The sequence below is a fragment of the Balaenoptera borealis genome (genome assembly GCF_965194805.1).
Source record: "Balaenoptera borealis genome assembly, chromosome: 8".
NCBI lineage: Eukaryota > Metazoa > Chordata > Mammalia > Artiodactyla > Balaenopteridae > Balaenoptera > Balaenoptera borealis.
This window is the reverse complement of record NC_138865.1, coordinates 110,034,832-110,062,032: the sequence shown is the minus strand read 5'-3', so window position 1 is coordinate 110,062,032 and position 27,201 is coordinate 110,034,832. Positions and strand designations below refer to the sequence as shown.

General features: G+C 53.0%; 1 long non-coding RNA gene across 1 annotated transcript; it reads right to left on the bottom strand.

Moving 5' to 3' along the window:
* Window positions 1–46: 46 nt before the first annotated feature.
* LOC309633444 lies at window positions 47–14,266 on the bottom strand. Its single transcript, XR_014247527.1, has 3 exons — window positions 12,985–14,266; window positions 12,258–12,666; window positions 47–12,212 (listed from the first exon to the last, which is right to left on the bottom strand). It is a non-coding gene; the product is annotated as an uncharacterized lncRNA (long non-coding RNA).
* Window positions 14,267–27,201: the final 12,935 nt, after the last annotated feature.

Below are 27,201 nucleotides of genomic sequence, written 5' to 3'. Positions count from 1 at the left end.
GACTTCCCCTTGCTTTTTCTTCTTGTGGTCCTGCCTGTTCCTTTCTCTTTGCTTCAAGTAGGCATTTGCCAGTGTGGCAGGGGAGCCGTGTGGGATCACGGACAAATGACTGTGTAAAGGAAAGGCTTTGTTACCTGAGACAGCGCCTCGGGGCCAGTCTGGGTTCACACATTTTGAAGTCTCAACTTTCTTTCTTCCCATCCAACATCTCAGACAAATAGAGTTCCCTGAAGGTCATACAAGGGAAGCATCCAGGATAGGAGAAGTGCAGAAACGCTTGAGCCTTGTGACTCAGGCCATGGGCGGGGCTCCTGGCTTGGTCTTCTGCAGTCTCGCTCAAAGTTTCTTAAAGAACCAAACTTCCACCACTTCCCCTTGATATCCCATCCTCAAGCATTATAACCCAGATGTTTTTCCTGATAGACAAGGGAGTTGGAGGCTGAGCTCCCAGCTCCAAAGCCAGGAAGTCGGGAGGTCTGAGTGTCAGTTCCAGCCTTGGGTGTGTTTCTTAACCTCTTGTGAGAGGTTGAATTTGAGGACAAACTAAAGGGAACATGCTTATCTACCTCCTGGGCAGGTTAAATCCACAAGTATTTATAAAGCTCTTTGGTTCAAAGCACTGTTATGTCTTTCTTTTCCCTTTCATTCAATTCCTTTTTCACTACTAGGCTATTTCCTCTCCATCTGACTGGGGGTCACTTTACACCTTCTGGTCGTGGCCTTAAATTGCATATGACCCTGCATAAGTCTCAGCTCCCTGGGCCTTGCTTTCCCATTTGCAAAGCCCTGGAAAGCAAAGTTGTATGGAGTCTTTATAAAGGCCTTTCCAACTCCTAGATACTCGAAGTGGGGAGATTGCTGTGAGGCATTAGTCTGTTGCCCAAAGTGTTAGGACAGTTAGAACACAAAGCATTGGAAGATCTGCCTTGCTCCCCACCCAGTTCTGACCCCTTATTTGGGAGTATTTTGGGTAAACCTTACTCGTCTACAAAAGTTTGCCAGCCACCGTTGCCTTATTCTCCAATTTCAGAAGAAAAAGAATAGATTCTTAAATTTTTAAAACAGCTAAGGCAACACCCATTAACCCCTTGCGGGCCAAGTCATCGGAAGTCATCCTTGGTGGGGAAAGTACAAGCATGCCTGCAGATTTGTTTTTATGATTACCTCAGACTATGTGTTGCTTCCTAGGTTCTTTCTGCAAAGGAAGCTGGGACTTGCATCGGTAATAACAAATATTCATTGAGCACTGTGCATTGTGCCCAGTGCTTTACATGTGTCAACTCCTTCAATGCTCAGAGCCCTTTGAAAGAGTTTCTAATATGTCATTTCCCAGGTGGAGGAGCTAACGCCTAGGGAGAGTTTAAGAAGCCGCATTCCTCCTTCCTATATGAAATAGTAGATGTGGGATACAAATGAAGATTGTCTGGTTCCAATGGCTGCATCCTTGTCCTTCAAAGTCATCAGTGGTTCTCAGCCTTGTCTGCACGTTGCAATCACTTGGAGGCCCTGAAATACTGATGTTGGGATCCTACCCCAGAGAGATTCTGATTTAATTTGTCTGCACTATGGCCAGGCCATGGAGGTTTTGAAAGCTCCCCAGGTTGCTCTAAGGTAGAAACCAAGGTCTAGGGCCACTGATTGATTGAAGCAGGTCCAAGAGGTTAAGTGCTAGTAGGTAGTTAAGTGGCTGAGATTTAAACCCAGATACGCCTGATTCCAAAGCCCTTAGTCTTCATCTGTTCCGATGCATGTACATCACCTGAGGTCTTATTAAATGAAGATTCTAGTTCGATAGGTCTGGAGTGACATCTGAGATTTCTAGTAAGCTTGCTGGTACTAATGCTGCTGGCCCATGGACCACACTTTGGGTGATGAGGGAATAAACCACAGCATCTGAGTGCAGGATCTATGATTAATCTATCTGGCTGCAGTGTCTAGCACCAGGCCCTCCCTGAAAGTTCATTCACTTCTTCAGAATCAGAGCAACAAGTCTTGAACTGTTAATGGCTTCAAATTCAACTCTAGGATGTTTTAACTTTTGCCCAAGTTGGACAGAAGTTCTTGCCTCGCCCCCTCCTTGCTTTGAATTCCTTGAACGAAGAAATTCAACTTTGGCTTTCCTGTATTCTTGATGGAATTACACCACATCATAGCTTTCTAGGACTGAAGAGTCTTAAGTAAAGACAGAATTCCTAAAATCTCTCACCCCAGACGGGTTCACAATTTCAGTAGGTAAAAAGGTCACAGAACAATTTGAAAGCAGTTGGTGCGAAGAATCTCTGAGCAGGGCTTCAAATAATAGTCAGAAAATCTTCCTGCCGGTTTGGCTTAAGAATAATGAGGCTGACTCCTTACATTCCCAAAGGAAATTTATCTGCCCCCTTTCCTCTGCCAAGCCCGTTCCTGTCTTCCCTATCGGAGGGCATGGCGTCTCCATCCTTCCAGTGTCAAAACATGAGACGCTCCCGTGACTCGTAACGCTCACTGCTCTCCGTGTTCCAATCCCGCAGCAAGTCCTGTTGAGTTCCTTCTATAACCTCTCACGTCTGTTACTTCCTCTTTTATCTCAGTGTCACTGTCCTAGCCTGTTTTTGTTCCCCTTGCTCGGATTATTAACTCCACTGCCTAACTGGTCTCCCACCGCCATGTCGCCATCCAGACCATGCCCCAACTTGCTGCCGTGCCTCTGCCACTCGAAAACCTTCAGTGGCTCCTGAATGGCTATTAACTAAAGCCCAGATCCTTACCGGCATCCCGACACTCTGTAATCTGCCCATAGCCTGGCCCATTTCCCATACCACTATCTTACTCCTTGTCACGGACCCTACAGTCGCCCAAATGCCATTCCTCAAGAGTGTTTTCCAACTTCCAAATCTTCACTAATGCCGCCACCATCCACTTGCTGGGGAACAATCCTGCCCCCATCTCTGCCTCTTGAAAGTCGACCCATCTCTCAAGGCAAACACTAATGCTGTCTTCCCCAGGAAACGTCCCTTCCTACGGCCGCAAGTGTTCTTTCCTGCCCCTTTGTTCCCATGACACAATATGGCATGAGGGTTAAGCACAAGGACTCTGGAGTTGCGCTGTCTGGATCTGAATCCAGGCTCTGTTGTTTCATAGCTGTGTGACCCTAGGCAAGTTACTTAACCTTTCTGTACTTTCTTTTCCTCATCTGTAAAATGGGGGGAACAACGATAGTACCTACATCCTGGGATGGCTCTGAGGATTTAATGAGGTTTACACATGAAATGCTTTGTACAGTGTTGGCAAATGGTAGCAGTTGTCACAGCACTCTATTTGAGTAATACCTGTCATGGCACTGGGTGTTATCTTGTTTCCCCTGGTCTTAGTACTGTAAGATCTGGCCTTCTATCTTATTTATATGTCTATATTCTAGTGCCCAATACATGGAAGACATCAGGAAATGATTAAACTATACCCCACGTTTATCTTTCTGAAGAACTTCCAACCCCCCGTCCTTGCTATAGAGCAACAAACAAACACATTAATTATGTAGAGATAGGAATAAATCTTTGAGATTAAATTGCCATCTTTGTAGGTATCAAATCCTAGCTGAAATGCTTTTTGGTATAATCAAAGATGTACTCTTATGCTCTGAAATAGATCATGACATACTTGGGCTTTAAATATACCAGTTGCTTCTACCCCATAGGAAGTCTCTGTTTGGGGTTGTGACATCTCTTTGTGTCTTGAGCATTTGTAATATGTGTCACAAGTAATTTTACTAAGATACTAAAATTCATAAATGTATTTGCTTAAAAAAAATAAATTAGAACAGAGTCAAGAGATTAGGGAGAGGTGACCCCAGACTTTATCTGAGGAGTAGATCTGGGTGGTAGATCTGAGAAACAAATGTGGGTTGTCTGGTTCCAAGGCCACACTCTTATTCTTCAGAGTCATTGAATCTTACCCTTGGATGCACATTGGAATCACCTGGAGACCTTTAAATACTGATGTCCAGATCCCACCCCCAGATCTTCCGGTTTCATTGGTCTGCGGTGTGGCATGGGCATACAGATTTTGTAATAAATAATACCGCACCTGCTCATTTATGCTCAACTATACCTTCTTCAATGGGAGGGAAGGGGTATAGTTGCAGCTAGAACCCTGCAAATACATTCATTAATTCTTTAATTCATTTGGCAAATATTTGACATCTTGCTTCGTGCTAGTTACCATTCTAGGCAGGAATGATGAGCAAGACAGGGGCCCTGCTCTCATGGGGCTTCCATTCCAGTGGGGGAGGCAATGAACAGGTAAACAATGTGAAGGGTCAGTGTGAAAACGAATAGCTGGAGGCTGAGGATGTACTTAGAAAGAGAGGCCAGGGAGGGTCTCTCAGAGGAAGTGGCATTTGAGCTTCCCCCTCAAGGAACAGACAGTTAGAGGGCCGATGGAAGCGTGTCCCAGCCTCAGGGAACCACAGGAGCAAACCCCTGAGGCAGGACAGGGCTCTGTGTGCTTCAGGAACAGTCTGCCCGGAGTGTGGTTTTGTGGGTACAAGCGCAATGCAGTTGCAGCTTCCTACCTCTGCCTTTAACATGCCGGGGACAGTCCCTGTTCTCGGTGTCTCCACAGTCTGCTGCAGAAAGTCCACACTCCTCAGTGCGACAGCCGGTCATTCCAGAGTCTGACTCGGAGCTCTCCAGCTTCATCTCCCACCATCATCCCCGCCACACACTGGATCCGCGCCTTCTCAGACATCTTGCGCCTTTCCTCTTGCTGTGTGCTCTGCCCCAGAGTTCTCCACCTCTACTCGGTGCACCTTTCCCTCAAGACGCAGCTCAAACGTGCCTCCTTGGTGAAGCGTCCCTCAGGTCCCTCCAGAGTGAATCACATCTCCCTCTGTGTTCGGGCGCATCTCCTGCACTTCAGCTGCTGTGCTCTTTGGGAGGGAGAAGTCCATCTTGTTTTCCACCGCAGCTACCCCTTCAGGCAAATCTCCTGGCAGATCGTCAGTGCCTGATTGCTGAATGAATGTTGCACAGCCATTGGCCTCTCCGAAAGGGAGTAGCCTAGTTAATCCTTAACTGTGTACCCCTCTATGTAGAGTAAACAGGAGGGCATTCTCTATTCCAAGAGAGGCTCGGGGTTCTACCAGAATGATTAGCGCCACTGGAGAAAGAAGGGAATGCTCGGGTTTTTTGTTTTTGTTTTTATTTTTCAAAAAGAGCCCAGAAATCCCTGTCACAGTGGCAGTAAAAAGTGCGGTCTGTGAACTAAAGGGAGGAGGATCCATAAAAGGTCAGATTAGGCTGTGGTAATAAGAATTATAATTGCATGCCAGTATTCCTTTAATCTGAGGGTTGAATGCAAATTAAGCAGGATGCCCTTTCTGGAAGCCGTGTTTTAATCAATTCTGCTGCTCTGGTGGAAGAGTTGAAGCTAAAAAGAAAATGATGATAATGTTTCTTTCACTTACCATCTGAAACTAGGGTATTACATGATGTGACTAGTTTGATGTACAGGCTGTATGTTTGTTTTATCGTCTGTAGAACATGCAGTACCTTTATGTTGCTGGGTTCCAAGAAGCTGAGGTTCCCAGTGGTGACCTCAAACCAAAGAACTTTCAAGAAAATCCCTTGGCCTCTTTTCTTCCCTATCAGTGTGATGGGCAGCAAGCTAGTTGGAGGAGGTGCCTGGGGTGCTGTTCCCGTGCTGTCTCTGACCTTGCTGTGTGATCTTGGCAAAACACTTTCCCCTCTGAGCCAGTTTCTTTAGCTATAAAATGAAGTAACAGACTAAGATGGTACCTGGGCTCTTTTCCATACCAAGAATTACATAAAACGTAGTTTCTCCACTAGCCAATTTGCTGGGGGAGATGGTGGCGTTTTGGTGATTTTCTTGAGGTAGATCTAATCACCTGGGCAGTTCATTCTGGACATATCATTAAAATGAGAAGGGCATTTCAGGCCTTGGTTTTAAACAGATCACCCACTCTGCCTTTTGAAGGACACGATACAGAAGAGATTCAGGGATTTTGTCATCCACATCGAAATTGTTTCATGTAGCTTTCTTGTTAATTGAGTCTGAGTTTGTTCAGAGGATTATTAAGAAGGCTTTGATCTTGGGACTTCCCTGGTGGCACAGTGGTTGAGAATCCGCCTGCCAATGCAGGGGGCACGGGTTCGATCCCTGGTCTGGGAAGATCCCACATGCTGCGGAGCACCTAAGCCCACGAGCCGCAACTACTGAAGCCCAAGCGTGTAGAGCCCGTGCTCCACAACAAGAGAAGCCACTGCAATGAGAAGCCCACGCACCACAACGAAGAGTAGCCCCCCGCTCACCACAACTAGAGAAAGGCCGCGTGCAGCAACGAAGACCCAACACAGCCATAAATAAATAAATAAATAAATTTATTAAAAAAAAAAAAAAAGAAGGCTTTGGTCTTAAAAGTTAAAGGAGGAAACCTTTGGAGATCATCTTCTACTTGAACTGCCTTCTGATTGGGCCAAGCCCAGTCTGAAGCCCTCTGCCGTCGTGGGTTCAGGCTGGCTGACACGGAGGCTGGCCGCGTGGAGGGCTGGGGGGCACAGCTCACCTGTGGAAAGAGGCAGCAGCACTTGGAATACCAGAGGGGACCTGAGCATCGGATGCCAAAAGGGCAGGACTGGGATAAACAGGAAGCACGGAGTCAAAGAGTGGTTGGGAGACAGACACCCTAAGAGAAACATCTGCAAAATCTGTGAACAGGTAGTTTGCAGAAGAAAAAATCAGAATGGCCAATCAACTGTGAAAAGATGTTTAACCTCCCTAGTAGGCAGAACAATGCACATTAAAGCCACAGTGAGATGCCATTTTATTAGCAAAAACGTAAAAGGTTGATGATGTCAAGAATTGACCCAGATGTGGGGAGATGGGTACTCTCCTACTGATCCCGTAGGAGTATAAACTGATACATTGATACATTATGCTTGGAGGATCAAAATATAAAGTGTGTGTACTATTCCACACCTGTAAACGTTCATACTACAGAAGTGCTGATTCAAGTATTGTAAGATGTATACAAGGATGTTCACTATGGCATTGCTTGTAGAAATGGACAGAGAGAGAGGAACAGCCTACATCAGTAGTAGCAGAGCAGTTGAATGAGATGCAGTAGGGCCACACAATGCAGTCCTGGCAGCCAGTAAAAAGATGAGGAGACTCTCCATTGGCCCAGGAAGATTGCTATAAGCTACGACTCCTTGTATGTCAGACTACGTGGTGATTATCTGTCTACTGATGTACCTTCCTTTCTTGACTCGACCTTCTCAGAAAACAGGAACTAGGTGTATTTTACCTGTGACAGAAGCAGAATTACAACCTGGGCCTGACTGGCTCCAGAACCTCGAGTCTTTGCTCCACTCTGAGCTGTCAGCTTGGAGTTGGTGAATCGGACGATGGGAAATGGAGGTCTGACTAGGGACAGGAGAGAAAATGCAGAGGGAAGTGACTTGCCCAAGGCCACACTGCTCTACGCTTACTTGACAAACAGGATTCCAAAGGCTGCTCTAGAGTCTGGTGACTAACGAGATGGTTCACTCCTAGTGGGACGGAGAGACACACGTCACTTCTCTGAGAACTGAAGATGACAACAGTGCTTCTCCTCTGGGGTGGTTTTGTTGATTGGGCAACAAGATGACTGTGCTTCCCCCGGCACCATGTCGGTGTGCAGCGAACGTGACCCTCTCAAGTTGACAGGTGCACCCGGCCGTGGGCTGTGGGGCAAGCTGGACGGGCAGTGGAGCTGAGGTTTTCTAGAGGAGCAGGAGGGGGAGGGCTGAGGGAGCACAGTGCCCGCTGAAACCAGCCCCCTGCGCCGCGTTCCCTGTGAGTCAGCTTTGGGCTAATCGGCGGACGATGACGCTAATGAAAAGGCCATGTTCCTGGACAGAAGCGTCCACCCAGCTCCCAAGCCTGCAGACAGCTTGAACCAGTTGTGTGGCTCTCATCTCCTGCGGAGGAGTCCAGCCTGCTGGCGAACCGGAGACGCCAGGTCTGGGCTCCAACTCAGTGGCAGGTCCAGTGCCAGGAATGCAGCTGGGGTGCCGGGCCACCTCCCAGAGCATCAGAATCGGGAGGAGCTTAGAGACCAGTTTCCCTTTACCTTACAGGTGGGGAAACTGAGGCCTGCAGACGGGAAGAGCTCAGGGCAAAGTTAGGATGGAGCCTGGACTTCTGATGTCCCCGCCCTGGACTACCTGTGGGGTGGCAACTGGATGCTAAAGAGTTGTGCAGAGCTGGAGGTGTGGACAGCAGAGAGGAAGGGCTCGAAGGCAGGGGCAGCAATGTGAGCAAACACAGGAAAAGATGGGGAGGCCCATGGTGGCAACAGTAAGAACAAGAGCTAACATCTACTGGGTGTCTGTCTACTCTGCCGGGCACTGTGCCCAATGCTTGACATCTGTTGGCCTATTTATTCGTCATTTGATGCGACAAAATAGGGATTCTTGTTATTGCTATTTATTTGTTTATTCCTATTTTCCTTTATTTCAGAAGAAACTGGAGCTCAGAAAGGCCACGATGTTGTCCCAGGTCACACAGCCCATCATTGGCAGAACTGGGATTTAAACCCAATATTGTCTGACTCCAAAACTGTAGGTCTTCACACATGGTACATAGATAATGCACACAGAAATGCTTGGCACTCAGTAGGCTTGAAGAATGTGAGTTGACCGTGTCCAGGATTCAGAGCCGAAGTCACATTTTCAAATGCCTACTAAGTACCAAGCACTCCCTGAAGTATTGTCTAGGTACAATGTATTCGCTGCTCCTGCTGCTTCTACTACCATCGTTATTACCTTGTTTGATCTGTGTGCTAGTTCTGCTGGGTGAGGGTCGGATCCCCAAGTTTTAGATGGGGAGCTGAGGCCCAGAGAAGTTAGGTGACTGGCCCCCAGAAACACAGCCGGCTGGTGACAGAGTGAGGCATCGGACTCCCAGAGATAAGCATAAAGGATGGCCCGGCCAGGTCTCAGGAGGTGGGGAGGGATGGGGCAGGACCAGGCACAGGGCAGCAGCCCCTTCCTGGCTTCCTGACAGCGCTATTGTTTGAAGCCGGTTCTTGGACATCCAGGAAATGGGCGACATCACTCCCAACAAAGGAGAGGAAGCTGCTTGAATGTTTCAGCTCCACCTCGTGCGCTGGCCCTGGGGCTGGAGGTGGGAGCCCGGCCAAGGCTGCCTGACCCCTCAGCTCAGCCAGGACGCCCAGCCCCCACCCTCATGTCGGGCAGGCTCTCTCTGCTCTCTGCTAATCCAAATCCAAACCCTTCAAGCCCCGACCAGCAGACCTGCCTGCCTTAGGCAGCGTCCCCAGAGCTCCACCAATGCCCCTGAGTCCTGCTGGACGGGACATCTTCCACCACACCCCCTGCGGGATAGATGTCTGTGCCTTTAATTCTGGGTCCAGGCCTGGCTCTGCCTCACAGGGCCTCAGTTTCCCCATTGTATGGAGGCAGAACTGGTCAGGTAGGGTGTGGTTCACCTCAAAGGGCTCTTTCATCCCTGATGCTCTGGAATTCTGAGTCTAAGCATCTTTCCTGCCTGGATGAGGAGGAAGGGGTGCTGTGGGCAGCACCAGGGGCCCCAGAAAGAGGAGGAAGAGGAGTTCTAGGGAGCAGAGCTGTCACTGAGAGTGGGACAAGGCAGCTGAGTAGAGTGGAAATCGAGGATGGTCTTTCTACTGGGCTCTGGAATCAGATGGGCCTGGGTTCAAATGCCAGTTCTGCTACTTCCTGGCTGTGTGACCTTGAGTAGGTCACTCCACCTCTCTGAGCTTTTGTCGCCTCACCCGTGAAATGCACGCAGTAAGACCTACTTTGCAGAGTGGTTGTGGGGATAAAACGGGGTCACGGGCGTAAAAGGGGCATGGGGCAAGCGCATGGTGCCTTTTCCCTCCCTTCAGGGACTTTTCTGGCAGGAATTGGAGTGGGACGGAGCAACAGACACTGCAGCATCCTAATTAAGAAACTCAGGCTCTGGTGGAGCTGGGAGAACAAAGACGCTGTTCTGTTGCCTGACTTGCCTGGAGTGTGTGTGAAGCCAGGCCCCTCGGTTGGTCAGGGAGGTCTGTGCCTGGCATTTGGTAAACTCACCGGTCAGTGTTGCCCAGGGTTGCAAGGTCCCTTGAGCTTGTCTTGCTATAGAATGGAAACCACAGGCTGTATGAGTGGGACGTGCCCTTGGGGTCATCTAGTTCATCTTACAGTCTAGAGCACCTGTTAAATGAGGCCCAGAGATGACAAGCGAGTCCCTCTCTTCTGAGGTCACAGGGCCAGTCAGGACTGGAACCCAGGCCTCCTGCCTCAGGGTTCTATCCACTGAGGAGGGCTCTGGGATCGGAGGGGCCTCCCTTTCCTCCCCAGCACCAGCCCAGGAGATGAGAGCCAGACTCTTGTCAGGAAGTAGAAGCGAGGCAGGGTCACCTGTTTGTGCTGGCAGAGAAAGCATGGTCCCGAGCCCCATCCCTCCCAGAGAGCCTTTCTCCTGGGAATCCCCAGCATTCCTGACCTGCCCCATCCAGCTGAGCCTGGTGACTTTGGCCGTCCTCTCCACCACTCTGACCTCAGGCTCCTCTTCTGTGAAACAGACATTAAAAATCCTCCTCAGGGGCTGCTGTGAACCAACAGATAGGAAGCACCTTGAAAGGCGAGGGGTTGTTTTAGACCTTTAATTTTGATAACAGCATTAGTTGAGCACCTAACACGTGCCATATTATTGCCCCAAACCCCGCAGAGACCCTGTAAGGGAGGCATCTCACGGATGAAGAGAGAGGTGCAGAGAAAGGAAGGATCACATAAGGAACCAGTGGCTTATCTGAGACCAGAATTCCAGTCCCTGCTTCCAGTTCAGGGGAGCCCTTTCTCAGATACTCTCTGTCCCGTCCTGGCAGCCCTGCCACCCTGGGGGTGGGGGAGGGGAGGACAGGAGACGAGAGGAAGGCGGGTTAGGAGCCCCCTCCCCAGCCTCCCATCATAGGGAACAAATCTCCAGGAAGCCCAGCGGGTGGCCAGGTCCCAGCACTGATTGCAGAAGATGGCACGAGGGCCCGGTGGTTGCCATGGCGACTTCCTGAATAGCAGGGCCTGTTCCCGCTGAGGCTTTGGGAAGTCGAGACATACCTGGGCAGTCCCTGACCCCGGCTGGGCCTCTCTGTGGGGGAGGACACATGGGCACGTGGCACGTCTGCTCACATAGAATCCACACATGCGCGTGAGCCATGGCAGCAGCAGGCGTGTAGCTGTAGCACACGCACGGGCCTAGATCCACGTGTGGCTGACTGCAAACCTTGCTGGCAGTGAGTGGGGCCTCTAGTGATGAGAACAAGCAAAGGAACAGAGAAATCTGGGAAGGATTTCTTGGCAGAGGGAACAACAGGGAGGCTCTAGAGGGCATGCCAGTGAGCGGCTGGAGGAGGATGAGGTTGGCAGGGCCAGGTCACGTGGGGCTTCGCATGCCTGGCTAGGGAGCTTGGACCTTCACCTGGAGGTACTGGGGAGCCAGAGGGGGCTTGGCAGCCAGAAAGTAGCACGGTTGGACCTGAGATCCCTCCAGCAGCCCATGGCGGATGAGTCAAGGGGCAAGAATAAAGCCAGGGAGAGCAATGCGGAGGCTGAGCCTCCTTACATGACTCTATTTCTTTTAAATTAGCATTTATACTTTCTAACACATACCAGTTACTTATTTCCAATGTCTGTTCTTTACTGTCTTGTCTTCCCACTAGGGTGTCAGCTTCCAAGAGCAGAGGGGTTTATCTGCTTTGTTCACTGATGTATATCAAGCACCAAGAAAAGCGCCTGGCACACAGATGCTCAGTAAATACTGGCTGAATGAATGAATGAATGAATGGGGATCCGGACAGGAGGAGTGGCAGGAGGGATGGAGAGAAGTATAAGAACTGAGACAGATGTGAAAGCTGAAAGGGTTGGCTGGATTAAGGTTGAGTTGGTCAGTTGGTGGCCGTATACCTGAGGCCCCTTCTGAGTTGGTGGGCGTGGCCCGTGCAGGTGCTATTCTAGCTCAGGAATGAGACTGTGGCATGATTCCACATGGGATGCAGGATGCTGGGGCCACAAAAAACTGGAGGACCAGATGGGGAAACTGAGGTAGATTCCACATGCTATGCACTGGCCCAAGAGCCCTGGGAGACTTAGGGTCACAGTAACTGAACGTCTGGGGTCTGCCCCTGACTCCTCTGGGGCTGGGACCTGCAGCCTCTTCCAGATCACTGCTTCGCAACAGAAATACAACACAGGCCACACATGTGGGCCACGTATGTCACTTTAAATGTTCTAGTAACACATTCCCAAAGGAAAAGGTGAAGTTGGTTCAATATCTCCACAATATTATCATTTCAACAAGTTTTCAATATAAAAAATATTCATGAGATATTCGATGTTCTTTTTTGGTATATAAAGTCTTTGAAAACCGCTGTGTGTTCCACACTGACAGCACACCTCAGTTTGGACTAGCCACATGTCAAGAGCTCAGTAGCCATACGTGGCCAGTGGCTACTGCCTTGGACAGCACAGCTCTAGGTCCTGGAGTCCACCCACTGGAAGTGAGGTTCTGGGTGGAGCTCAGTCTGTAGAGGCACCTCGGGGACACCAGCTGATTGGGGCTAGGGTGGGGAGGAGGGAACCACAAAGGTCAATGCGCAGCCTTTTTCTTTTTTTTTTTTTTAATTTATTTATTTATTTTTATTTATTTATGGCTGTGTTGGGTCTTCGTTTCTGTGCGAGGGCTTTCTCCAGTTGTGGCAAGCGGGGGCCACTCTTCATCGCGGTGCGCGGGCCTCTCACTATCGTGGCCTCTCTTGTTGTGGAGCACAGGCTCCAGACGCGCAGGCTCAGTAATTGCGGCTCACGGGCCCTGTTGCTCCGCGGCATGTGGGATCTTCCCAGACCAGGGCACGAACCCGTGTCCCCTGCATTGGCAGGCAGACTCTCAACCACTGCGCCACCAGGGAAGCCCCGCAGCCTTTTTCTGTTGCTTTCTTTGGGTTCAGCCCTTCTCACTCACTGGCTCACGTGACAGAATTTTATTGAGCACTTACTATGTGTGAGGCACTGGGCTAGGTGCCAGGGCTAGAACGAGTGGGCCGGGCACAGAGCAGTAAGCTAGGAGCCCTCTGAGCCCTCTCCCCTGGGCCCATGTTGCATGGGCCACCTGGGTGCAAGTCATAGCTGCAAGTAAAGCCCCAGGGGCAGGAGGTGGAGGTATAGGTGGTGTCTGCAGAGGGACTTCCCCAAGGAAACCCAGGCCCCTGGGCTCTACACCTCCCTGGAGACGTGCTTCCTCTCCCTCCTCCTTGATCCCTCTCCCCCAACCACCTGAGCTCTGATGCCCTGGACCTCGGAACCAGTATTTCCTGATGAACCTGCATTCCGGCCGTCTTCTTTCTGGGTCATACTCTGTCCAGCAACCTGGCCAAAGTGACAGTGACTGGTGACCACTGCTGACCTGCTGGCTCCAGAGGCTGTGCTGGGGCCATCCTGGATGCCCGCAACCTGAAGGTGCATCTCGTACCCAGGCAGCAGCAGGGAGGGACACGCACTCCGCTTAGTGGGTTCAAGTCTGGACTCCTCTTCTACCAGCTGGTGACCTTGGGGAAGAGACTTTGACCCTCAAGTGTCTTTGGGTTCTGCCTCCATAAACGAACAAAGTAGCCTGTCCTCCAGGATGAGACCACACAATGGCCCTGAAAACACATGGTCCCAAATAATGGTCACCAGGGCTTAGGAAGGGACGGTTTTTCGAGAAAGACCAACTCGTGTGAGTTTTGCTAAGAAACCCAGACTGGGTCGCCTCCAGCAGCTGGGGGCCTGGCAGGGGTTCCGCAAGTGAAAGCTCTGAAATGAGTCCGGCGTGGGGACTCGGGGGCTGAATCTGGTCCAGGGGGTCTTTTCCTTTGAGCTCTCCTTCACCCTATCATTTACTGAGCACCGAGTGCCAAGTGGATGCTGAGGCGGTTAAGTAGCTCTTCTTTAGAGATGAGGAAACCGAGGCACAGGAAGGCTTGGCGAGTTGCCCGAGGTCTCCCAGCCAGGAAGCCGCAGGGCTGGACTTTAAAGCTTGGCCTCCTCATTCAAAGCCACTGCCTCTGGCCACTGCCCAGCACACCGAGGTGCCCATTGGCTGTCCCCGGGAGCCGCTCGCGGCAGCTGCCTCACGGAGAGCCCAGGTCCCCGCGGACTGGGGTCAGCCCTGCAGCAAGACACACAGGAGCAGGGAGGCTGCAGGGAGGGTGCGGCCGGATCCACAGGTTGAAGACTGTTCCTCCGGGCTTCCTGACTTCGTGCCTTCCCCGCGGCCCCTTCCCCGGCCGCCTCCCTTCCTGGCCTGGCGCTGGGGTGACCAGTGGGTGGGGTGGTATCCGGGCTGCCGGGTGCCGGGTCTAGAGCTGTGAAGAGGGTGTCTACGCAGACTGATGGCCTGTCAGTTGGCTGCCGGCACATCCTCAGATTCTTTGTGTGCAGAAGAGGAGGGGGTGGGGGTGGAGTGTCGAGTGGCGGGTGGGACATCTCTGTGGCCTGCTGTCTCTTTTCCATTTCCTGTCCCGGGTCTCTGTTTCTCCATCAATGCAATGCGTCTGTCCAGCTCTGACATGCCGTTACCTATGTAAAGCTGAGCTGATTAGCACTTTGGACCTGAAATTCTGGAGGCCTTGGGGTTTCTCCCGATGGAGGGAGCAGCAGGGGCTGAGTCTCAGAACTGCCTGAGGGAGGCATTGGGGGCTGGGCAGGTGAACCCCCAGTTCCACAGGGGCTGCCAGGAGGGCAGAAGCTGCCCTCTCCCCGGTCTGGGCACCCTGGCCCGCTGTGCAGGGGAAGTGGAGCTGATGGAGGGGCGGCCAGGGAGGAGGGGACAGACAGAAGTTGTCATCTGTCCTGAAAGAAAGAGACCCCACCCTGTGCTTGGGCCACCCCCACACACTCTCCTGTCAGGTCACCCGGCCCCAAAGGGCCCATCCACAGACAGACAGACACACAAGAGTCACACAGCTCTACACACACAGCCTCCCCTCGACCACACAGCCACACTCAGTCCCTGTCACTTAGCCATCGCTGGGCAGACACAGCTCCACGGTCTCACAGGGAGCCAAGCAACCACGTACACGATCACAGCCCGTCGCACTCATGCAGGTGTATCTGCGGATGGACCTGTACACACACGCTCATACACACACACACACAGACCCAACCACACAGGCGCAAAGCCCGTACAGTCACACGCTGACTTGCAGAATCCCCGGGTGCCCTGGGGCCCGCAAACCCAGGTGCATGCAAGTTCATACAGGCACGCAGGCCCCGTTGTGGGTGAGCCCAGGGCGGTGGCCAACTCCTTGGAGAAGCGCTTTGAATCCTCACAGACACAGTGTCACAGGAGCCCACTCTGGGTGGGGCCTGGGACGATGAGGAGCCGTCTGTGGGCCCCTGATCCCCTCTTTAAAAAAAGGAGCTCAACGGCCCCTCCCTCGGCACTCCCCAGCGCCTCCAGCCTCAGCATCCAAAGCACTAGGCATCCTTTCTCTCAACTGACGCCCCGTCTTGTTGTGCGGGGTACAGTTAGCGCCTCCCCAGGGGAGCAAGCAGAGGCTGGGAGGACAGGATTCGAACCCGAGGCGGTGGGCTCCCCAAACCCATGCTCTCCCTCGCCGCCCACTCCCCAGTCTGCCGGGCCGGGGACCCCGCAGTGGGCTCCGTGCCCTCCAACTCCAGCACCCTAGGGCCTCCGGGCACAAAGCCACGTGGCGCCGCTCGAGGGGGCGCGCGTGGGAGTGCGCGCGGGGGCCCGCGCCTCCGGCCAAGATGTTCCCTCTCCGCGTGATTGACAGGCTCGAGTGCCGAGAAACAAAATTGTTTATGCGCTAATGAATAAGGCCCTGATTGCAAGATCCTGTTTGGAAAATTATAGTGCGGCGGCGGCGGCGGCGGCCACGGCGGCCCAATTACAGCCCGCGCTGCATATTCATTTCGTGTCTCCTTTGCATCGAGATGAACGGGCGGCCCCGCGCCCTGCAAAGGCGGCGCCAAATTTAGTCCCAGGTTCCGCACTCCTCCGCGCCATTGTCTGCCCCGACCACCTGCCTCCTGCCGGCCTGATTGTCGGCCACGCGCGTCCGCCCCGGAGGCATGAGGAGGGAGGCCCAGAAAGTTCGCCCTGCCCCCTCCTCCTTGCACCCCTCTCTCTGTCCTCTCCCTACCTTCCTCTGTCTCCCCGTCTCTCAGTCTCTCCTCTTCTCTCTTCCCATCTCTATTTCTCTCCCCCTGAGTCTCTGCCTCTCTTCTCTCTTCCTTCTCCGTGCGTCCGACACACTTTCTTGGACTCTGTCTAAGCCTCTAACTCCGTGTACGCGAATTCCATGGACTTTTTTCAGCCCTGTCACTCTTCCCCCTTCAGCTGCAGAAATTCCCAGGGTTCCTGGGTCCTTGGGAACAATGGGGGCAGTTATGGGGACCTGTCTGTGGAGGCCCTGGAGGTATGAAGTGGAGCCCACTCGGCATTGGCTTTGAGGATGGGCTGGCTTGGTCAGTCTCCAGAACTGGCCTGCTTGGGAGGAAGGTTCATCTCTGTGCTGCATACTTCCCTCAGAGAATCACCTGCACACAATCTGCAGTCCAGGAACATAGCCTGGCCAAGCTCTGCCATCACACCTCAGTGCCTTTGCACATGCTGTTCTCTTGCTGCCACACTGTCTTGTCCTCCAAGACCCATCCCAAGTATGTTCCTAAGGAGTATTCCTTCTCCCCGCCAACCTAGGCAACGGGACAGCTTCCTCCCCTGGGTACCCTCGTTTCCAGGCATGTCCCTCTGTTATAGCAGTGGGCAGGGGTACTCGTATGTCATTCTCCAGGGGCCTGACTTGTGAGGCCTGGGGACTGGGGCTGAGTCTTCCTGGTACCCTAGTGCCGGGTTCAGGGCTGACCAAACTAACATACCTCCTCTGTAATATGGGCATATAGTCACTCATCCTTGTAGGGTGTCAGTGGGCAGGAGTGGATGTGAGGCTAGGAGGGAGGGCCTGGGGCGCTCTGGGCCCACATGGGCCCCACAGGCCAGGATCCGCTGTGTCTCAAAGCCCTGGGCCTCAAGCCAGCAACAGGCGCGTTTACCCTTCTCACTGACTAGGGTCATTGCCCTTGTCGACAGGTGCCTGAGGCCCAGGTGTGGCCAGCCAGTCTCATGATGATGGTGATGGTGGCGGGTGCTTTTCAGAGGGTGAGGACTGCACAGGGTGAGGCTGTGCTCCTTGCTGTCCTTTCCTGGGGCCCCTGGAGTGACAAACACGCTCTTTTCTGGGGTGGGAATTGGGGGACCCAGATGTGAGCAAAAATGGACAACCGCATACAAACTGGCCTGGACAAACAACCCCCTCAGAGACACACAAAGTAACACACTCACACACATACACACACACAACACACGCGCACACACACTCCCTGAAAAACCCACACCATCTGAGACACGGAGATAGGCTGGTCCCAGGGGCCGTGTATGGGGTAGCACCGCCCTCTGGTGGCCATTCTGATAATCTCTCTGTCGGGCCCAGACCGGCTTCCTAGAGCCATAGCTGAGCCATAATTGGGGGCACCCAGACCCAAGGTACTGGGACTCCCAGGGAGGAAAAAGCATTTAAGTGTCCCTGAGGATGAGGGTTTGTTCAGTTCTGGTTCCCCACCCCTATCCAGGAGCAGAACTTGCTAACATAGGGCCTGTCCAGTGATGGCAAGAGGGAGGGAGTTCCCCATTGTGGGAGATGTACAAGCTGAGCTGGAGCCACCTGCAGATTGGTGGCCTTATGGTGGCCCTAGTGGCAGAGTGGACAACTTTGGAAGTCATCACCAGCTTGGGATGATATGTCCAGCCTTTTCCTACCCTCACCCAGTCTGAACACCCTCCCATTCAGTTATTCAGTAGCCATTAAACTTTGAGAACTTCTCAGCACCTGGAGCAGCAATGTGAGATCACGGGTGGTGGGAGATGAAGTCACAGGGGGTGGCAAGGCCACCTCCTGGGGACCTTCAAGGCCAGTCCTAGGAGCATGGACTTTATTTGGGGGTATCAGGGATCTGGGGACAGGCTCAGACAAGGAAGCGACACGATCAGATGGGCATGTGAGAGCCAGCTAATGAGAAGAGGCTGGGGTGGGAGAGCCAGCTGGGAGGTGCAGCGGTGGCCTGGACCAGCGCAGGGACGGCAGTGGGGTGGTGAGAAGGATGAGATTCCAGAGCTGTTAAGGAGACTGAATCAATGGGTTTTGGTGAGGGATTGGCCATGGTGGGAGGGAGCCGGAGGAGGTGAGCATGATGGTAGAGTCACCTTGGGGGTTATCAGTGCTGGGCGGTGGGTTAGGGGAGAGATGATGAGAACGCTTTGGATCTGGGGAGCCCGAGAGCCCAGGTGACATTTGGGGAAGGTATCCAGGAGGCAGTTGGAATCAGGTCTGGTGACATCCTGGGAATTGGAAGGTTATTGACAGCTGGTTGAAAGTAACAAATAGATGAGGTCACCCAGACTGGGCCTTCACCCTACCTCCGTTAGTCAAAAAGAAGGATGCTAAATTGTACAATATAACACTTACATGTATTATAAAAAAGTCATCATCACCAAATGTATGGGTTCATAGAAACAGACATTTTCCTCCTGGTCTTCCTTTTATGGCGCTGCTGGTCTGATGGCACCCTGAGGCCGTCTGCCTGCCTGCCTGCCTGCTAAGGGATCCAGCTCCAAGGCCAGGCAAGAGCTGGGAGGCCGGAGGCTCAGGAAACATCAGGGACAGAGGGGAGCAAGAGGCCCACAAAATCTGAGAGGAAACAGTCTGGGAGGTGGGAGAAAAACCAGGAGAGTCTCTCTTCATCAGGGCCAAGGAGAGAGAATTCAAGAAAGAGAGTGTGATCAGAGAAGGCAAGGGGGTGAGGACTGAGGACGTGCCCCGGACATGGCAGCAGGGCCGTCACGTGGGCTCAGGTGCAAACGCTCACTCAGCAACAAAGAGCTGGTCGCCCCTCCAGGGGTCCCTGCCCAAGGGAGCCAGCCCGGGATGGGGAAACTCGGGGGCCCTTTCTCCTTGAAGCTCCTCCACACTGAGAAGTAGGGCGTGGATGGTACCTCAGGGCAGGGGTTGAGGGGAGCTGGCCTGGGAGGGAGAAAAGTAGACCAATACATCTATGGACCCACTGCAGGGGGTAGCTGAGTGGCTGAACGCCTGGCGGCAGTCCCTCCTCTGACCACGAGGGGGCAGCATGAGAACAGGTCACGCCTTGGCCCAGCATTCTGCATCTAAGGACAGCATTTCCAGATCCTGCGGGGTGATCTTGGGCTCCCTGGGTCTCAGTTTCTTTCCCTGCAAAGTGGGGCGGTTGGGCATTACCAGAATGTGAGCGGGACGCAGAGTGCTGGCCTGACCGAGCCACGAGTGTGTGCAAGGTCGGCATAGCAAAGACCCACGAGCGTGGGCCTCCCTGCAGGCCACTGTCTTGGTGCTTAGCTGAGCCCCAAGGAGCTGCATCTCAGGGGCCACGGCCAGTCAGGCCTGAGCCAGCGGGATGGCACCCACCCACCCAGCTCATCTGCCCACTAGCCGCTCTCACCCAGACCTCAGCCTTCTGCATCTGCTGCTGCTGCAACCAGACCTGAGGGGCTGGGGCCACGGCGGGTGCCCCAAAGAGAGGAGAGAGGCAGGTGCTGGGGTAGGCTCAGGTAGGAGGGGTGTGAGCTAGAGACTATTCAGACCAGAAGTACCTCCTTCTCCCTATTCTGATACATCACCCGCCCGTGCGCAGCCTCCCACCTATCCCTGCCCACCTGCGGGGGCGGCCTTGAGTACCTTGAGGGAGCTGAAGCCAACAGTTTGTCTGGGCCCTCCAGGGTCTGGGGTCCCTGGAGTATGGGGGCAACGCTGGCCTTGCTGGTGATGGTGGTGCTGGAGTTGTGCCTTTGGGCATCTGTTCCATTCATGGTGGGTCACTGCCTGGTCCGCCACGCGCGGTGGGTGCCGGTCCTCACTGCTGTGCCGCGGGCTCCGCACACACAGAACAGACCATGTGTACCGACGTGGGGGCAGGGCGGCATGAGCACAGCCCCTCAGGTGGAAGCAAGCGTAAATCGCTTGGCCACACGCGTGCGTGTGCAGACACGCACACAGGCCTAGATCAGTGAACAGGAAAGTGTGGACATTGGTAGGTCTGTAAAGGCCTGGGGGACGGAGCGTCACCTTTTTCTTGGGCCGGAAGACATGGCAATGGAGGGTGTCTTGGGCGCCATCTTGGGTGATGTAGACAAACGTCTTCAGGTCCAGAGAGTCATGGCACACATAGAAGATTCTGGAGGAGGAGGAGGAGGTACAAAGCATGACCTACACCTGGCAGCCACCAGGCCTGGTGGGAGCTGGGCCTGAGCTGGTCAGGTACCCAGGGGCTGAGGCTGAGCTGGGGCCTCCAGACCTGTGGATGGGGTCATGCAGCATTAGGGCCGAGCCCTCATCCCTTGGCAACTCTGACCTCTGCAGAGAGATGGGGGATATGAGAAGGGCCAGGCCATGTCCTGGGGTAAGGTTGTGAGGTCCCAGGCTCCCATGCAGGAAATGAACAGACCCAGCCCCGGTGCAGTGAGGACAGGAGCCATTAGGGGGTGCCTGAGTTCACCATGGAAGTGGGGCCTCCTCGGGACACTAGGGCAACTGTCTCCTGCAGGGAAGCCATCCAGCCCTGACCTAAACATAGTCCTTGACCAGAGCCAGCACTGGCCTTGGCCTTGGCCCCCGAAGGTACAAGGACTCCAGCCAGATCCTGGCCACAGAGAGTTCTAGGAGGGAAGAAACCCAGGCAAAAGACCAGAAGCTTCCCCAGTTCCAAGAAGAGGGCCAAGCTAGCTGTGGCCAGGGTGCTTGGAATGTCCCTTCTCTGGGAACCCACTTTGGGGCTGGCACTTTGCAGCCCATTTCTCATTGGATCCCATCAAACCTCATACCAGGTGAGTATTGACACTCCCATTTTGGAATTTTAAAAGTTGAGATAGAATCCACCTACCATAAAACTCACCATTTTAAAGTACACAATTCAGTGCTTTTTAGTGTATTCACAGAGTTGTGCAACCCTCACCACTGTCTAGTTTCAGAACACTTTCATCACCGCATGAGAAACCCTCTATCCATAACAGTCACTCCCCTTCCCCCAGCCCTTGGCAATCACTCATCTAACTGTCTTCTATGGATTTGCCTTTTCAGGACATTTCACTCCAAGGGGACCATACGATGTGTGGCCTTCTGTGTCTGGCTTCTTTCAGTTTTCAAGGTTCTGTGCTTCTGTTTATAAAAGAGGAAACTGTGGCCCAGACAGACAGAGTGACCATCCAAAGTCTCTTGGCAACCAGGAGTCAGGGCCCTATACAGTGTTGCCCTTTTAAGGGCCTCAGCCTGGGGTTTGTGGTGCCAGGAGCTGTGGATAATGGAAGAGCTCATACCCCATCTAAAGGGCGGCATAACTCAGCTGGGACTGTTTTTTGCTACCATGTGTGAGGGAGAATATGGGGTCAGCATTGCCTGATACTAACATTAGCAAATAATGATAAAAACAGTAACAGCTAACATTTTGAATGCTTCTTTTGTGTCTATGGCTGTTCTTTTATTTATTTATATATTTATATATTTATTTATTTATTTATTTATCGCTGCATTGGGTCTTCATTGTGGTGCGCCGGCTTCTCATTGTGGTGGCTTCTCTTTGCTGCGGAGCACAGGCTCTAGGCGCACAGGCTTCAGTAGTTGTGGCACGTGGGCTCAGTAGTTGTGGCTCGCAGGTTCTAGAGCGCAGGCTCAGTAGTTGTGACGCACGGGCTTAGTTGCTCTGCAGCATGTGGGATCTTCCTGGACCAGGGCTTGAACCCGTGTCCCCTGCGTTGGCAAGCAAATTCTTAAACACTGCGCCGCCAGGGAAGTCCTGGTGTTCTTTTCTTATTTTTTTTTTTTTGCCACACCACATGGCTTGTGGGATCTTAGTTCCCCCACCAGGGCTCGAACTTGGGCCCCAGCAGTGAAAGCGCCGAGTCTTAGGAACCAGGGAATTCCTAGGGTCGTTCTAAAGAAGTGATTTGTAAGCATTTTCTCATGTAGTCTTCATGACAGTCCTGAGGCAAGCACTATTATTATCCCCATTATAAAGGTGAAGAAACCACAGCACAGAGAGGTTAAGTAATTCAGCCAAGGACACACAGCAAGTTAGTGGCAGAGCTGGGATTGGATTCCACATAGTCTGGCTTCACAGATCCTGCTCTTATCACCTGTACAGGTGAACTATCTCTTACAAATTTTCAGAGGAAAGCAGTAAATACAGATTTTAATGTGAAATCTCAACACTTTTAATGTTTCTAAATGTTGCTAAGTAATCACAGCTGTTTTTCAATACTGTACAGCCTGGAAAGTTTGGTTTAACACAAAGGGAGGGGTGGACACCCACCTCTGGCTTCTTCCCTGACAGCAGCCACTCTACCCACCTCCTTCCTCCAGACAGTTCTGGCCGAGGCAGGGAGAGCCTGTCACCGGGCATCCTGGGTCCAGCCAAGGGCCACGCTACGGCGGGCCACCCTGCACCTGGCAGTGTGACTCCAGGCCAGGCCCTGCCCCTCTCTGAGTCCCCATATCCCCTCTGCAACCTGGAGAGAGAATGTTCTTTCTCACAGGATTAAGTGTCATAACTCGGCCTAGAGTAGCGACTCAGTAACTGTTAGCTGCCGCATAATCAGCTGGAGATAACTGCAGGGCAGCGTTTGGGCTGGAGAGGCTCATCAAGGACAATGATAGCGTTAACGGAGCACTTAGACAATTCCAGACACGGTGCAAAACACTTTCCACGCACTACCTCGTTCAGCCTTAAATCGCCCTGCTGGTTACAAGCCTAGGGTTTTTTGTTTTTTGGGGTTTTTTTAATCGGAGTATAATTGCTTTACAATGTTGGGTTAGTTTCTGCTGTACAATGAAGTGAATCAGCTATATGTATACATATATCCCCTCCCTCAAGCCTAGGGTTTTAAGCCAAGCAGACTTCCTTGAATCTGCCACTTCTTAGCTGTATGACCTTGGGGAGTTACTCAACTTCTGAATGTCTTTATTTCCTTCCCTGTAAGATGGGGAGAATAATACCCACCCTTAAGGCTGCGGTGAGGATTCAATTAATTAAAACCTAAAACACGTAGTAACTTGGAACATATTCAGTGAGCACTTACTGCAAGTTAGCTTTTCTCCTGATCACTATTTTTTTTTTTTTTTAATTTGTTTATTTATTTATGGCTGTGTTGGGTCTTCGTTTCTGTGTGAGGGCTTTCTCTAGTTGTGGCAAGCGGGGGCCACTCTTCATTGCGGTGCGCCGGCCTCTGACTATCGCGGCCTCTCTTGTTGCGGAGCACAGGCTCCAGACGCGCAGGCTCAGTAATTGTGGCTCACGGGCCCAGTTGCTCCGTGGCATGTGGGATCTTCCCAGACCAGGGCTCGAACCCGTGTCCCCTGCATTGGCAGGCAGATTCTCAGCCACTGCGCCACCAGGGAAGCCCCTGATCACTATTAATTCCCATTTTTCCAATGGGGAAACTGAGGACAAAGAAAACTAAGGGACTTGTCTAGGGCAGTGGTTCTCAACCAGGGGTCCTTTTACCCTTGAGGGACATTTGTCAATATTTGGAGACACTTGTGGTTGTCACATCTCAGAGGGGGCTACAGGGACGCTGCTAAATGCCCTACAAAGCAGAGGGCCGCCCCCGCAACACAGAATTACCCCCCCCGCCGAAGGTCGAGAGGGCTGAGGTTGAGAAGCCTTAGTCTGACGTAGTAACTCCACTAAGAAGTGACACAATCAGGGTCTGAGCCCAAGCCGGGTGGGGAGGGGGTGGTGCAAGGTAGCCATGACTACCGCGCTCTGCTGCCCCTCGGGGTGTCCCATCTGTGAGTCCTGGGCAAGAAGTGGGCTCCAAAAGAAGAAGGTCACGCAGCCCAATGTCAGGAGCAGAGGCAGGACTGGGTCCCAGGTTTGAGGCCTCCCAGCCCCAGCCTTCCCCCGACAGCCCCTGCCCCTGGCACCAGGGAGCAAGGCTCACGTGATGCATGGGTGAACCCCACTCTCAGCAAACCCCACCCACTCCAACCTGTACCTCCAACCCGATCATTTGAAGGGTGATGCTTTGCGCAACAAGAGTGGTGTTTTGCCTACAGACCCACCGGTACAAGGCCTCTGTAGGGCCTCTGGGGGTGGCTCTGAAGAGGCTGGGATTGCTGCTGGCCGAATAGCAGCCCTGGAGTCCCCGGCTGGGCAGCTGCCAGGGAGAAGATGACTTCGCTCCTCAGGGAGTCTGGGCTAGATGCCCCAGGGAACTGGCACGAAACCTCCATCCTGGGCTGGCTGGCAGGGGGTGGGGGGCTGCAGACAGACCCCTGCAGGATCTGGTGGGCTCATCTGCCTGGCACTGAGCCTCTCTGTGCAGCCCCAGAAACGAGGAGCTCCTGGGAGACAGACCAGGAAACAAGGCAGAGGGACTAGGGTCACGCAGAAGGATGGCCAGGCTTTGCGGAGCACAGAGCCAAGAATGACCCGTGTTTTGCTGAGGAGAGGCCATTGGAGCTGGGCTTTGAGGGGCAAGAAGTGGCACTGAAGCAGGAAAGCCAATTGGAAGAGAGAAACTGCCAAGGCAAGAGTCAGGAGAGGGGAGAGCCTGTCTGGGGATTGTTGGGAGCCCTTTGGAGGACAGGCAGCTGGGGAGGCCAGAGCTGCAGAAGGCCCTCGGTTCCAGGGAGGAGGTGTGGGCTTATCTGAAAGGAGGTGGGGGACCCAGGGCAAGGGTAGGAAGAGGGGAACTGAGTTCAAGTTCATAGGACTTCATAACCCAACTCCACTACTAGGAGTTCACAGGGTACCAGGCACATGGCAGCCATGCAGGAAATGGTCTTATCCAGGAGGGCGTGGCCTCTGTTCTTCCCCAGGCCAGGCCTCCACAGCAGGGGGGGGTGGGTAGGGTTGGGTGGCCACCCTCTACCCTACACCAGAGATGCCACCAGGGCCAGGACTACGGGAGTGGAACACTTTGGAGAAAGCAGTGATTTTTCAATCCTTTAGCTCAGGCAGTCTCTGTTTTTGGTGGAACAGGTGACAAAAAATGAAAGAGGAAGAATGAGAGAGAAACAGAGTCTGAGGCAGAAAAAAGACAGATACACAGAGAGACACAGAGCAAGAGAGAGATAAGTAGATAAGACCATTGCAAAACATGCAGAGACAGAGAGAGACATACACAAAGATGCAGAGAGATGTGGGAGGGGGCGGGGCATGGGGACACAGCAAAAGAGAGGGCAGGGAGATGGAAACGGGGATGGAAAGGGAACCCCAGCAGAGAGAGGCAGAGGAGAATTGCCTGCTGTTGCATCACTACCCCAGCTGAGATGTGAACCACGCCCAGGATGCGCAGGTCAAGACCCTGACAGGGCCTTTGCCTGTGAGTGTGTTGTGGGGTGGTGGAGGCTGCGCTCTCTTCTCTGTAGTGCTGAGCCAGCTCCCCCCTCTCTATACATGTCTTCCCCATCAGGGCTCTCTGTGCTCCAGGATGGCCCCGCTGAGATTTGAAGATGGAGATAGCCATTGAGTTCCTCAAATCTCCATCGTGCATTTACTGAGCACCTACTGTTTGCCAGCCACTGTGCCAGCATCACCTCCCCAAGCCCTCTGAACCACTTTACCAGGAACCTGAGGCTCAGAGAGGTTAGGCTGCTGGCTCAAGGTCACACAGGAAGTAGGCCCTGAGATAAAATTCAGATCTGCCTGTGATGATCCAAGGATTTTTTTTCCCACTGCCCCCTTCAGCCTCCAAATCCGTGGTTTTAAACGCCTGTGCCTCAGAATGTGCTTCAGTTTGTCTCAGTATTTTTAGGAATTTTCTTCCTCCCCCTTCTCCCAGGTTTGGTTGGAAAGGGAAGGGAGCATGGAGGGGGAAGAGATAGGTTCAGAGGGGGTCTCCTCTGCCTCCCAAATTTCATCTGGATCCTTCCGTGGAAGCCTGGCAGTTCCCCAGGCACCCCTCCCTCCCTCCCCGCAGTCCCCTGGCCTCTTAAGAAGCTGGAGGAACAATTGCTAATCAGCTTCCGAGAGAGCCTGGGGAATAAATGGAGGAGCGCCTGGATTGCTGGCAGCTGGTCGCCTCCCCACACGGCAGCCCTGGCGCTGGCGCCTCGCTCCCCTTCTCAATTCCAGCTTTGCCTCCTTCTGACTGGTTTTCTCAGGTCTCTTCAGGGTTCTTCCTTGACCTGATGAAGCCACAGGGATTGACAGATGTCCCCTGCCTGACATACCCCCTTCCTTCACTCACCTCCCCCCCGGTGAGGCCCTCAAAATGCTCATTATATTTTCATCTCTGAGCCTTTGCACACTGTACTCCTTCTGCATGGACAGCCCTCCTCTGGCTGGCAAACTCCTACCCACCTTCTAAGATCCAGCTTACACGTCACCTCCTCTAGGAAGCCCTCCTAGGCCTTTCCCGCTCCTCCAAGGCAAACTCCCTCCTCTGGGCTCCCATAGCAGCCCACACTGCAATATTCATGGCACAGTCCTTCTCTCCAGTGCCCAAGGCAGGACCTGGCCATGTGGGCAGTCGGTACGGCAGCGTGATGTGTGGGAAGAGCACTGGAAGTGGGGTCCAGTGGGTCTAGTCATGGCTCTGACTCATAATGGGGCAAATACTAACTTGAGCTGTTTCTCTGACCTGCCTTTATACCTCCCAGTCCTCCTCCTCCAGGTCTCAGCTTCTCTGTCGCTTCCTTGTGCACACTTCTCTGACCCCTCCCCTTCATCTACCCTCCTCATCCCACTAGGAGTGACTCATTCGGTGTCCCTGGGCTCTTCTAGGGCAGTGGCCCTGACTGCGTGGTCACCAGTGCATCCCCATACCTGGTGCACGATGCGTTCATGCATTCATCATGGAATGAATGAATGAATGGATGAATGACTAGAACCTCAGGCTTCTCATCTGTAAAATGGGGATAGTAGTAATTCTGCCCTCCCAGGGCAGCTGTGAGCATTGGCTAAAATCAAAGTTTGCTTTTCACCAGCTGTCAGTACTCACCTCTCCTGTGACTGTAAATGTTGATTGAAGGGAACCCGGTTCCCCCGAGGTTGTTCTAATGGGATTCCTGCAGGCTCAACACCTGGAGGCTCTCTTGGAGGAGCA